General features: G+C 42.7%; 1 protein-coding gene across 5 annotated transcripts in view; it reads left to right on the top strand.

Annotated features, from left to right (window-relative positions):
* Positions 1–12,617, top strand: part of FAM110B (family with sequence similarity 110 member B) — a 137,292-nt gene that overhangs the window by 59,304 nt on the left and 65,371 nt on the right. The window contains exon 1 of one of the 5 annotated variants that reach the window (XM_065903276.1): positions 10,255–10,369. The exons of the other annotated variants lie outside the window; for them this stretch is intronic. The gene's annotated coding sequence lies outside the window, so the exon portion shown is untranslated. Of the gene's footprint in view, positions 1–10,254; positions 10,370–12,617 lie in introns of those variants that run through there. 5 annotated transcript variants of the gene reach the window in all.

Below are 12,617 nucleotides of genomic sequence, written 5' to 3'. Positions count from 1 at the left end.
CATGATAAAGGTAATATGCAGTGAAGCTTATCTTTTCCAGATACTTGTTCTACCTGATACACTGATGCTGGGCTTAGGAAAGGTGCCCTACATAGAGAGAACCCACATCTGAAGAAATGACTTTCAAGCATCACCAGAAATTTACAGATTCTTCAGTTCCATTTGGAGGGACAACATTTTCCTTTATTGTGTCCATAAAGCATACACTGTTAACCCAAGCAAGAACCTTAAATAAGTGACACAGATTTTTTATTTTACTTAGAAACTATTCAGATGGTCATATTTTCAAAGGATTCTTTCTCTTCAAATAAGTTCTTCCTCATTCTTGAAGAACATAGTATTTTTTCTGCTCAAATCACTGGGTGGTAAACTTTCCAGGAAAATGCATGCATGCTCAATTGCTTCAGTCATGTCCAACTCTTCGCGACCCCATGGACCATAGCCCGCAAGCCCTCTCTGTCCATGGGATTCTTCAGGCAAGAGTACTGGAGTGAGTTGCCATTTCCTCCTCCAGGAGATCTTCCCAAGCCAGAGATTGAACCCATGTCTCCTGCATCTCCTGCATTGCAGGTGGATTCTTTACCACTGAGCCACTGGGGAAGCCTTTCCAGGAGAATAGCACTTGTTAAATGAAAAAAGTTTCCCTGATTATTATCCCTGCCTTGAACAGGATTACGTAATGAAAAATTGATTCTTTGCTGTAAAAGGAAATTTAGAAAAGGATCCCTATGTATGAAAATAGAAATAAGAAGAATCTAGGGAATCTAGATTCAGAAAACCAGTCACCATTTATGAAGAACTTCACAGTCAAAAAGAAACTGGGGGATTATTATTTTCAGTAAGGAAAAAAAAAGTCTTGACTTTTGACATTACAGGTAATTACACTTAACGGTATAGGTAGAACAGAGCTCAGTTTGCTTCAAGGCAAATTTCTGTTAAGTAAATCCCATTTGCACTTTAATTTCTATTGTAGAACTTTAAAAATTGGTCCCCAGATATAATAAAATTGCCTTTAAAATCTACACATATAAATGGAAATATCTTTCTAACAAAACCTTGGAACCATTGTCTGTTAATGATACTGAGCTCTGGTTTGCAAGACTTTTTAAACTGTGAGGGTAAAAATAGTCAGTTTAGGCACATACTGAAAGGTGACTGCTTTGCTTTGAAAGTAAAAGTAATAGTCATTCTGTCATGTCCAACTCTGCGACCCCAAGGACTGGAGCCTGCCAGGCTCCTCTGTCCATGGAATTCTCCAGGCAAGAGTACCAGAGTGGGTTGCCACGCCCTTCTCCAGAGGATCGTCCCGACCCAGGGATCCGACCCAGGTCTCCTGAATTGCAGGCAGATTCTTGACCATTTGAGCTATCTGGGAGGCCCCTGCTTTGCTCTACCTTATTTTAAACTTATTTCTCACTGAAGGAGTAGCAATGCATGATTCCAAAACCTACCAGAGTTCCAATCAATCTTCAGTGATGCTAATGTTTCTGCCTTTATATCCAAAGAAATTCTTTTCTTTTTTCTCCATCACTGAGACTTCCTGGCTTCTTTCCAGGCATTTGAACCTGGACATATCTTTTAAGTGCATCAGGGCGCCTTTAGGTAAAAGGAGAGAGTTATCCAGATGACTTAGGAATATCTGAGTCGTCGTGAGCAGTGAGTCCTTGCTCCAGTGTCAGCTGAAGCTCTAATGCCTAATAAGCATCAACAGATTGACAATCCAGGCTGAACCTTTGGTTCCCACTCTACTGGCTTGACTTCTGGCTCGGAACAATTAGCACATCAGAATCCTGTTCGCTGAAGCTGCTACTTGCTAGCTGGTTAGCAAAGCTGAGCTGTAACCTGTAAACTGCCCAGAGAACAGAGTCACTGACCCCGGGGAGGCAGCAGGCACCTCGGAGCCTGATGTGTTAGAGGGGCAACTCCTTAAAAACTTGTTTCCTGTCATTTTTTCTTTTTCTTGGGTAGGAGTGGGAAAAATATCAAGTTTTAATTGAAAATTTATGTTCAAAGACTTCCCTGGTGGTCCTGTGGTCGAGACTCTGTGCTTCCATTTCAGGAGGCCTGGGTTCGCTCCGTGGTCAGGGAACTAAGATCCCACATGCTGCGTGGTGCAGCCAAAAAAATAAAATGGTATTTAAATTTAATAAAATTGCAAAAAGAATAAGTTATGTTCAACATTAGTAAGAACACAGTAGAAGCATTTTAAAGTTCAGGCAAGTTGACCCTGCAGAGATAAAAACTACTCTCACTCTCACATTTGCCCCTAGACTTTTTCTCCGTATATAGTCACAGAAATTTGTGCATATATACACAGAAATAGTTTTAACAAAAGTAGGATAATATACATCGATTTAACTCTCACTTATTATTCAGCTATATTTCCACTTAATAAATATTCCTCTAGAGTATAACTATGAAATAGCTGCATTCTATTCCATTCATTTTATTTATACACCATCATTTACGTAATGGCTCTCGTTGAATGATATTTTCTTTTTGCTCTGTAATAAAGGATACTGTGATAAATTCCTTACTTGTATTTTATTTGCACATATCCTGAATGGTTTGTAATTTAGCACTTGATCCCAACTATTTCCTTAGGATGAGTTTCTCAAAGTGAGTGGCCAGGGGTAAATGTATACACATTTGTAAAATTTTCAAGAAGTTTTTTCAGATTATCCCAGAAAAAAAGTCAGGCCTGTATAAGTTTCAGAATTTCTAGATATTATTAACAAACTTAACAGTATAGCGTTTCCCATCTGTGTTGTACTCAAGGCATATGGTTATTTATTTTTATTATCTAGTCCTTTTTCTTAAGAGGGTCAGCTTTTCTAATTACATTAATACCATTTGGCCTAGGTGTTTTAATTTTGCCATCAGCCAAGTGGAGAGAACTTAAATAATGTTTGCAAAATGCTGAGCACTCCCTACATGCTTTCTGTGTATATTAACTCATTTTATTACACAGCATCTTCACACTTATGGTACAAATGAGAAAATTCAAGCCTGAGGAACTTAAGTAACTTATCTAAGGTTGCCAGCTGGAAGGTGGCTGTTGTTGTTTAGTCGATAAGTTGTGTCTTACTCTCTTCACCTCATGTACTGTGGCCCTCCAGGCTCCTCTGTCCGTGGGGTTTTCCAGGTAAGAATATTGGAGTGAGTTGCCATTTCCTTCTCCAGGGAATCTTCCCAACCCAGGGATTGAATCCATGTCTCCTGTGTTGGCAGATAGGTTCTTTAGCACTGAGCCACCTGGGAAGCCCATAAGATAAAAATAATGAGATAGAAGGTGAGAAGCACATGATGGAATTATTCTAGCAATGCAATTCTCCCAAGGAGCATCCTTCACGGTGTAACCTCTGAGGTTCTGCTGTGGCCCTTTTCAAGACAGCTACTCTTTGACCTCTGTTGTTCAGTCGCTCAGTCATAGCCAACTCTTTGCAACTCCATGCACTGCAGCACGCCAGGCTTCCTGTCCTTCCTTATCTCCCAGAGTTTATGCAAATTCACTCTTTGGTCTCTACTGACTTTAAAAGTTTCATAAAGACCCCAGATGAATTTCATACCAAATTATGTTCTGTAGTTACACATTTGTTTGGATAAAAGTCTAATCTTTCAAAGTTAGTCATGTTAAAATATAATTATGAACATTCATGCCATGCATACTTGAAGTTCTTCTATGAAACTCTTGCTAAAAATAGTAACATGCCTTATTCATGCAAGATTATATGTCTTGATTTTGGACAATACACATAGAATTGAATTCCAGAACTGGTACTGATACTTTATAGAACTGTTTACAACTGTAGAAAACTGCTTTTGATTGTAATGTGTAGGCATTCCACTTCAAGAGACAGAGCTGATATTTAGGACATTAATCCACTTATTGTAATTGAAGGTTTTGTAGGAATTATCCCATGGTCAGTAGAGGGAGTCTAATCCTGGGTTCTTTTGGGAGCATGGAGATTACCAATGAGGAAAACACATTCGAATCCTAAAAATGCCTGGTGGAGTTCAGGAAACTTGGTATGATCTGAGAATGGAAGGGGAGCTATTAAGCTCAGGACAACTTCTGCCACCTAATTCATAGCTCTTATTAGATAATAATGTCTAGGTATTATTATTATATCTAATTATTGTTTGTTGTTATGTAGTCACTAAGTAATGTCTGACTCTTCTGCGACCCTATGGACTATAGCCCTCCAGGATCCTCTGTCCATGGGATTCTCCAGGCAAGGATACTGGAGTGGGTTGCCATTTCCTTCCCTTCTAAGTATTAGATTGTAATAATTATTATATATCAGATTTTAATAATATCTAATTATATATCCATGGATTATAATAATTCACTTTGTATGTGTGTAGGAACAACCATATTGTTGCTGTTGTTCAGTTTCTAAGGCATGTCCTACTCTTTGTGACCCTGGATTGTGGCATGCCAGGCCTCCCTGTCCTTCACTATCTCCCAGTATTTGCTCAAACTCATGTCCATTGAGTCAGTGATGCCATCCAACCATCTCATCCTCTGTCGTCCCCTTCTCCTCTTGCCCTCAGTCTTTCCCAGCATCGGGGTCTTTTCCAGTGGGTTGACTCTTCACATCAAGTGACCAAAGTATTGGAGGTTCAGCTTCAAGCATCAGTCCTTCCAGTGAATATTCAGGGTTGATTTTCTTTAGGATTGACTGGTTTGATCTCCTTGCAGTCCACAGGACTCTTAAGAGTCTTCTCCAGCACCACTGTTTGAAAGCATTAGTTCTTTGGTGCTTAGCCTTCTTGATGGTCCACCTCTCACATCCATACATGACTACTGGAGAAATCATAGGTTTGGCATGGTTTTAATGAAAAGAGGAGCAAAATGGAATCCCCGGGCTGTCAGCACTTGGGCCTTCCACACCCTGGCCCCAGGTGCTAGAGGCCAGAAGGAGGGAATGAGACACAGCAGATGTGAATTATGTGTGTGTAAGTCTGTTTGGGCTTCCCTGGTGACTCAGATGGTAAAGAATCTGCCTGCAATGTGGGAGACCTGGGTTCGATGCCTGGGTTGGGAAGTTCCCCTGGAGAAGGGAATGGCAACCCACTCCAGTATTCTTGCCTGGGGAATCCCATGGACTGAGGAGACTGCCTGGCTACAGTCCACAGGATCGCAAAGAATTGGACACAACTAAGTGACCAACAAATCTTTTTGAGGATTAGTCCCACACTTAAGGGCTTCCCAGGTGGTGCTAGTGGTCAAGAACCAGCTGGCAGTGTAGGAGACACAAGGGACACAGATTCGATCTCTGGGTTGAGAAGGTCCCCTGGAGGAGGACATGGCAACCCACTCCAGTATTCTTGCCTGGAGAATTCCATGGACAGAGGAGCCTGGCGAGCTACAGTCCATGGGATCGCAAAGCTTCGGACACGATTGAAGCACAAGCAAATACATGTGGGCCTCCACCTAAAAGCTTTTTTATTCTTCTTCCACCACGTGATCCCTTACTCTGAGGCCTGAGAAGCAGGTACACTTTCAGTGAAACAGGCATCCCTGGGCTGATCCAGTGAAAAACTGACCTGTGATAAAGCCATTTCAAAGTCCAGAGTACTGCCCTGTGTGGTCCACTGGGTGGGCTGGAATGACGAATGGCCGGAGAGCTTCGGACCATGTAAGTCTGTACTAGAGGGATATGGCAGGCAGGTGGCCCAAGGAAATGGGGAGGGGGTCCCTGGGAGACTACCCACCATCTTGGCATTGTGGTCAGGCATCGCTGACTCATGCTGTCCACCACACCAAGCTGGTGGGTCCTAGGAAGTCCCTCCCCGAGCAGCTATGAGCTGGGCTGGATTATCAGCGTAGAGATAATGCAGTCTGTTTCAGGTTGTTGGACAGGGGGTACCCAGGGCTTCTGCACCTTAATGTGGTGACAGCTACCGCCCAGGCAAAGCAAGCCTTGTGTCAGTATCTCCAGAGGTGGCCTCCTTGCAGGCTCCTGAATCCTTATGTCTCCTTGCTCTCTGCTGTTTCATCTCATTTCACCAGTCCTAGGAAATGAGGATCATTGGAAGAGAATGATCTAGGTTCCCCCAGAAGAGTGACAATAAGAATGATCAGCAGGGCTTCCCTGGTGGTCCAGTGGTTAAGAATCTGCCTGCCACTGCAGGGGACCCAGGTTTGATCTGTGGTCTGGGAAGATCTCACATGCCACAGAGCAACATGCACCATGCCCCACAACTACTAGAGCTCAAGCGCCCTAGTGCCTGGGCTCCACAACAAGAGAAGCCACCGCAGTGAGGAGCCTGTGCACCACGACTAGAGAGTAGACCCTGCCCGCCGCATCTAGAGAAAAGCCCTCACACAGCAACGAAGACCCAGCACAGCCAAAGCTTAAAGAAAGAATGATCAGCAATTAATTGTTACCCAGTTTCAAACTAATATATGGGCTCTCAGTGTTGAAAGATGAGACCTAAGAAGGGATTATTGCTTCTTTCTCTTACAAAGTATGTTTAATGTCTTACACCAAACAGGCATGAGACAAATTAATCAAACAGCTTTTTTAAAAGTGCCCCTTTTAGAGCCAGCAGTCTGTTCCGTGAAGAGGAAGGCAGAGCTGTTGGCATTCCCAGATGAGTGCCTGCGAGTGGTACCAGGCTGGATGCTGGCAGCCTCCAGAGGGATCTGTGCCTTAGGCCAAATCACTGAAGCCAATTCCTCTTGGAGTTTTAACTCCCAATAATGGTGATGGTGCTTTGATAATCCATGCCGGCGCTGCTGCGAGGTAGCACCTGGGACAGTCATTTAAAGAAATGTGTGTCTATCATATTTTCTCACGGTTGGTGTCTGTGCCTACATTTCTATAGTTTTTCACTCTTTGATATATAGACCAGGAATCTCTGTGCTTTGCTCTGACATTTATGGGCCATGCTATTCCTTCCCTTGGATTATTTCTCATACAGTTTGTGATACCCAAAGAGGGAAGGATGAAGGATGCCCCATAGTAATTTTTTTCCCCCACAGCTACTAATTAATCTCTGGGAGGATTTGGCTCCTCACAGCAAATCATAATGCCAGGCGGCACTAGTGGTAAAGAACCCGCCTAACAATGCAGAAGACGTAAGAGAAGCAGGTTGGATCACTGGATCAGGAAGATCCCCTGGAGAAGGAAATGGCAGCTCACCCCAGTATTCTTACCTGGGAAATCCCATGGACAGAGGAGAATGGTGGGCTACAGTCCATGAGGTCACAAATGAGTCAGACATGACTGAGCACGCACATGCTCCTACTGCACCTAAAAAACATTATGCATGTGCTAAGGGAAGGTGGAGCATGTCTGTTTTTTGTACAGGTTTTCAAAGAAAAACCAAAACACAGCAAAGTTGCAGAAATCAGAAGTTTGCATGTTATCATTGGATTGGAACTTGGATTGGTAGAACATATACCGATTTGGGGGAATTACGGAAAAGAAGTTTTAAGAGATTTGATTAATATGATTGAACGACTATTAATTTTGAGGAACGTATTGGAAGAAAAAACTGACTTGAAGGGAAAACAAATAAATAAATGGATACAAGGATAAAAGTTGCATTTGACTAGCTGACCTCTCTGCTGTGAGCTCTTTTCACATAAATGTGTCGTTTTAATCAGTCTCCTCATCAGACCTTCTCAATTTATGCTCCATTGAAAACACTTTTTCAGATGTATGTGGTTAGTCATTCAGTCATATCCGACTTTGTGACTCCATGGACTGTAGCCCACGAGCCTCCTCTGTCCATAGGATTCTCCAAGCAAGAATACTGGAGTGGGTTGCCATTCCCTTCTCCTGGGGATCTTCCCGATCCAGAGATTGAACCCAGGTCTTCTGCATTTCAGGCAGATTCCTTACCGTCTGAGCCACCAGGGAAACCCTTTTCAGATTTATAATACCATTTAATCTGTATTACAAATCATTCACAAAATACAATTATAATCCCTCATTTCCCGACAATTCCTTTTGAGATTTGTTCATATACAGTCAGCTGAAGTTAGTGAATAGTACATATCCAAAAAGAAGTAGGAGATTGGTTCATATAGAATCAGCTGAAGTTAGTGAATAGTTCATATCCAAAAAGAAGTAGGGGACATAATGTTTGTTAGTACAGTGAATACCAGTAATGGTTCTGTTTTCCATCAAGTCTGCTCTTGGCTTGTCACCATTGATTACTTCTTTTTTTAATTTATTTTTAATTGAAAGGTAATTGTTTACAATATTGCTTTGGTTTCTGCCATACATCAACATGAATCATACATAGGTATACATATGTCCCCTCTCTTGAACCTCCGTCCCACCTCCTACCCTTTCCCACCCCTCTAGATTGTTACAGAGCCTTGGCTTGAGTTCCCTGAGTCATATAGCAAGTTCCCACTGGCTATCTATTTCCCATATGGTAGTGTATATGCTTCCATGCTACTCTCTCCATTCGTCCCACCTCTCCTTCCTCCCCCACCCATGTCCGTAAGTCTGTTCTCTATGTCTGCATCTCCAATACTGCCCTGCAAATTGTTTCATCTGTACCATCTTTCTAGATTCTGTTCCCATTGATTATTTCTAAATGGTGTTTCTGACAAAACTGTGCCCTGGAGAAGTTTAGATACTTCTTTTTAGAGTCGTCTGGTACCAGGAAAGGAGGGAGACACCGTGGTGTTGTGAAAAGATAGCTGCTATGAATAACAGCTTAATTTAGAACTCGCTCTGTGCCAGGGTCCACGCTGAGCACTGAGTGCTCACAGCTCCCGGCAGTGATGCTGCAAGATACTTCCCACTATTGCCTCTGAGACTCAGAGACATCCAGTCACTTGCCCCATGTCACACAGCAGGGAATAGCAGACCCCAATAGCCTGGTTGTTGGAAACCATGCTTTTCTCCTATGCCTCTCTCGAGATTCAGTTTCTGAAGCTATTTTTACCAAGAAATTGTGCTGTGGGCAGATTTCCGTAATTTTTTATTTTACAGTGACTTCTGGTGCCCCTTTTCCATCTCTTGTGCTTCTGAATTATTATTCATCACTGTAGTCAAGGTGATGATTTTTGACACCTTGATTAGTACATTCTCAGGATGGGTGGAAATTTGCATGGGATTTCAAGCTATATTGAGAGACTAGTTAGCACTTTAGGACAAATAAGTGGCAAATTGCTTATCAGGGTAAATAAAAACTCCAATTTTATAGCACTACCACTAATATCCTACTACTGAATTTATTATTTATTCCTCTGTGCTGAAATCTGTGTTTATTTTTTGTTTTAATTTACTTCACTGAAGTATGACTCAGATGGTCAAGAATCTGCCTGCAATGCAGGAGACCAGGGTTCAATTCTTGGGTCAGGAGGATCCCCTGGAGAAGGGAATGGCTATCCACTCCAGCATCCTTGCCTGGAGAATCCCATGAACAGAGGAGCCTAGCGGCTGCAGTCCATAAAACCACAGAAAGTCATACATGACTGAGCAACTTAACACACTTACAGTTGATTTGCAATGTTGTGTTAATTTCTATTGTATAGCAAAGTGATTCAGTTATACATAAATATACTCTTAATTTTTCATATTCTTTGGAATCTGCTAAGTTTTTAAATTTATTTTATTGAAGTATAGTTGACTTACAGTGTCATGTTAATTTCAACTGTACCAAAGTGGTTGTTATACATAAATATACATCTTCTTTTTCATATTCTTTGGAATGTAAGTTTTTTTTTAATTTATTTTGTTGAAGTATAGTTGATTTACAGTGTCGTGTTAATTTCTACTGTACAGCAAAGTGATTCCATTATACCTATATATATATACACATTCTTTTTCATATTCTCTGGAATCTGTTAAGTTGAAGGAAGCTGGTCATACCATACATTGATTTAACCACTCTTTGTTTCTCTAGATTGGAAGAAAAACAAGAATGCACTTTAAAAACCACTTCTGGTTTATAAGGTGACCCATCAATCCTCACAGTGACAGGAAATCAAGATGATTTTGTCTGCGGGGTTTCATTTATTAAAATTTAATTTGCTCCTGCGCTTGGCTCCGGTCGCTCTGTGCTAGCAAACTAGCTATAATTAGATTAGCAGCCTGCTAAACGCTGGTGACAGCTGAGCCTCAGAGAGCATGTGCCGGATTCCGCCCCAGCCGCTCCTCATTGGTTGCCAGCCGCGCTGCTCGCCCGTTTGATAGGTTTCCACAGAACTCTTTATGCTGCATTGGAGACACGGATACAGAAATACTCCGCTGCGTCCTGGCCACGGCCGAGGTGCTTAGCTGGTAACGTTACAGGAGGACTCGGGCACCCAGGAGAAGGCTGTCGTCTTTGTTGTGAGAGCAGGGCAGTCACCGACTGCTGAAAGGGCTCAGGGAAAAAGTTTCAGCTCATGGTAATTACTTTGCATCTTTATCTCGCCTGCAAAACACGGCCATGCATGAAATGAAGCGTGCTCATCATGTCATCTGCTTAATTTGATCTTGCTTTTGTTAATATCACGCATCCCTCCAGCGTTCCATCTCAAATATGCTCTCCCAGAGAAGGCTGAACTGGTAAACAACCAGCTTCTTCGTGCAGGAATCTTGTTTTTACCTGGATGCTAGAGTGCAAGTGCTGGGGAGCAAATCTTATTGGTTTCTCTGCTGTTTGGGGGAGCCCGGCGCTGCATCCATTTAGGTGTCTCTGGAGGTGCGTTTTGGTTCCCCGGGCGACTTTGTTTGCACGGGTCGGGACTCTCCTGAATAATGAGCCCTGGAGGAGAGTTCGGAGAATCACACTTTAATTAGGACAGAGCAGTGGCCCTCCTGGTGTCAGCGCGGGGTCTCAGCAGAAGTAACCTCTATTGTTTCTTCAAAGATGTGTGCAGCCTTCATTTTGGATGGGTTCTCTTTGTTTCCCCTTCTGTAGTTTTCGTGAAGCCTCTTTCTTGTAGAGGATGTTCGCATATCCCATTCTTCCAGAGACACCGCAAGGTGTGTATTCGGCCTGTGCCAGACGGAATTTTTGACTCGGGCTTTGTTTAACAGGGATGTTGTTTTGGGGAGTTGACATCACAGAAGGTGGAGTTCTTGCCACTTTGACTGATGTTTGACAACATTTAAAAATTTCTCTTTGTGGTTGCCTGGATGATTTTGCAAATCAAACAGTAAATAATCTTGAATTCTGTGATAAAGATGTTGCATTGGGAAGGAGAAGATATTTAAACAGCCAAGGCTGAGCTTAAAGAAACTCAAGCAAATGCAGTCCAAGTGCTTGCTTTTCAGCATATCTAGAGCACAGCTTCTCTGCGGAGCTCTGGTTTACAGGGGAAGAGCCCCCTTGCCACTGTTTAGCCCCCAGACTTAAAAATTGATGTCCTCACCGTATCAGACGGTGGAGACCACAGAAACTTGTGTATTGAGTCACCAGTCACACGGCTGGCTGACTGCCACCATGCGTCTGGGATCGGTGAAGAAGCCTGCTGGTATCTTGAAAGCCGTCAGGAATTATCTCCCTACTCCTGAAAAGCCAGACGTTGCCATTTAAGAATCTGGTTAAAATAATTGCTTTGAATTGAAGCTATAATCTGGCTCAAGGGGTTCAGTGTGTTCTTTGGTGGAGGACAACTTCAGGATACTAACTGTGGTTTCCTCCCCACTCATACCTCCCAGCCCCTGCACATTCCCTCCCTAATCCTTTCCTGGGGCATACTCTTTCTCCCAAATAACGGTTTGTAAAAAAGAACAAGGAATATTCTGAAAGTTTGTCATTTATGGTGATAAAGTGTTGTCTGTAATAAGTTGGATGCGGTTCCTTGTCATCCGGCATCTCAGTTTTGAGGTACTGTGTCTGGTGAGATGGGCCGTGGAGGGGTCCCCCTGCAGCCAGCTCTGACTTCCTCTTCGGATGCCCCGATGATGCAAACCACGCCCCTGGTCACATCGCACCAGGTTGCGTAGAGGGGACGGAGGGCATGGCCCAGTTCCTGGCCTAGCTCTTCCTCACCTGCCCGGAACCCTCCTGCCTCTTCATTTTTGCCTGACCTGCTCCTTGTGCAGATGTGGAAAGTAACCTTCTACCCACACTTGGGGAGGAATTAATTGATGCGATCCCATCCCTGTCTCTCCCCTTTCCTTCTCTGAATCTCATAAAACACTTCCTAAATTACCTTGGCCTTAGAGCATTCTAAGAAGTTACTGTCTTAAAAGTAAATTATTGTTGTCAAACGTACTCCGTATGAACCTCCCTGTGAGCATCTTGTTAGGCTTTGTGTCACGGGAAGCCGTGGGAAGTGGTTCTATCTGATGCTGACTCTCAGGTTTGGCTCCTGAGACTTTCTGTGTCTAGAAGGAACTTGTTAAAGATGTAAACATTAATATAACGGTGTGTGACTATTGTGTAGTGATTTACTATGATATCCCAGCAGACCTTTTAACATACACTAAAGGGGCATTTTTCTATTCTGATAGCACCAAATAAATTGTTATTTATTTTGTTGCAAAGTAACAAAATCTGCTCTTTTATCTTCAGATGAATCACATCTTAAGTTTTCTTAACTACAAGAAGGGGAATCTGTATTTCTGAGATAATGAAGTAAAAATTAGTGTCTGAGGCACTTTAACATTTTGTTCTTATAATTCCATAGGTCTTTATTGATGAAT

The sequence above is a fragment of the Muntiacus reevesi genome, chromosome 12 (assembly GCF_963930625.1).
Source record: "Muntiacus reevesi chromosome 12, mMunRee1.1, whole genome shotgun sequence".
NCBI lineage: Eukaryota > Metazoa > Chordata > Mammalia > Artiodactyla > Cervidae > Muntiacus > Muntiacus reevesi.
Note: the sequence above shows the minus strand (reverse complement) of the source record. Positions and strands in the feature narration are given on the sequence as shown.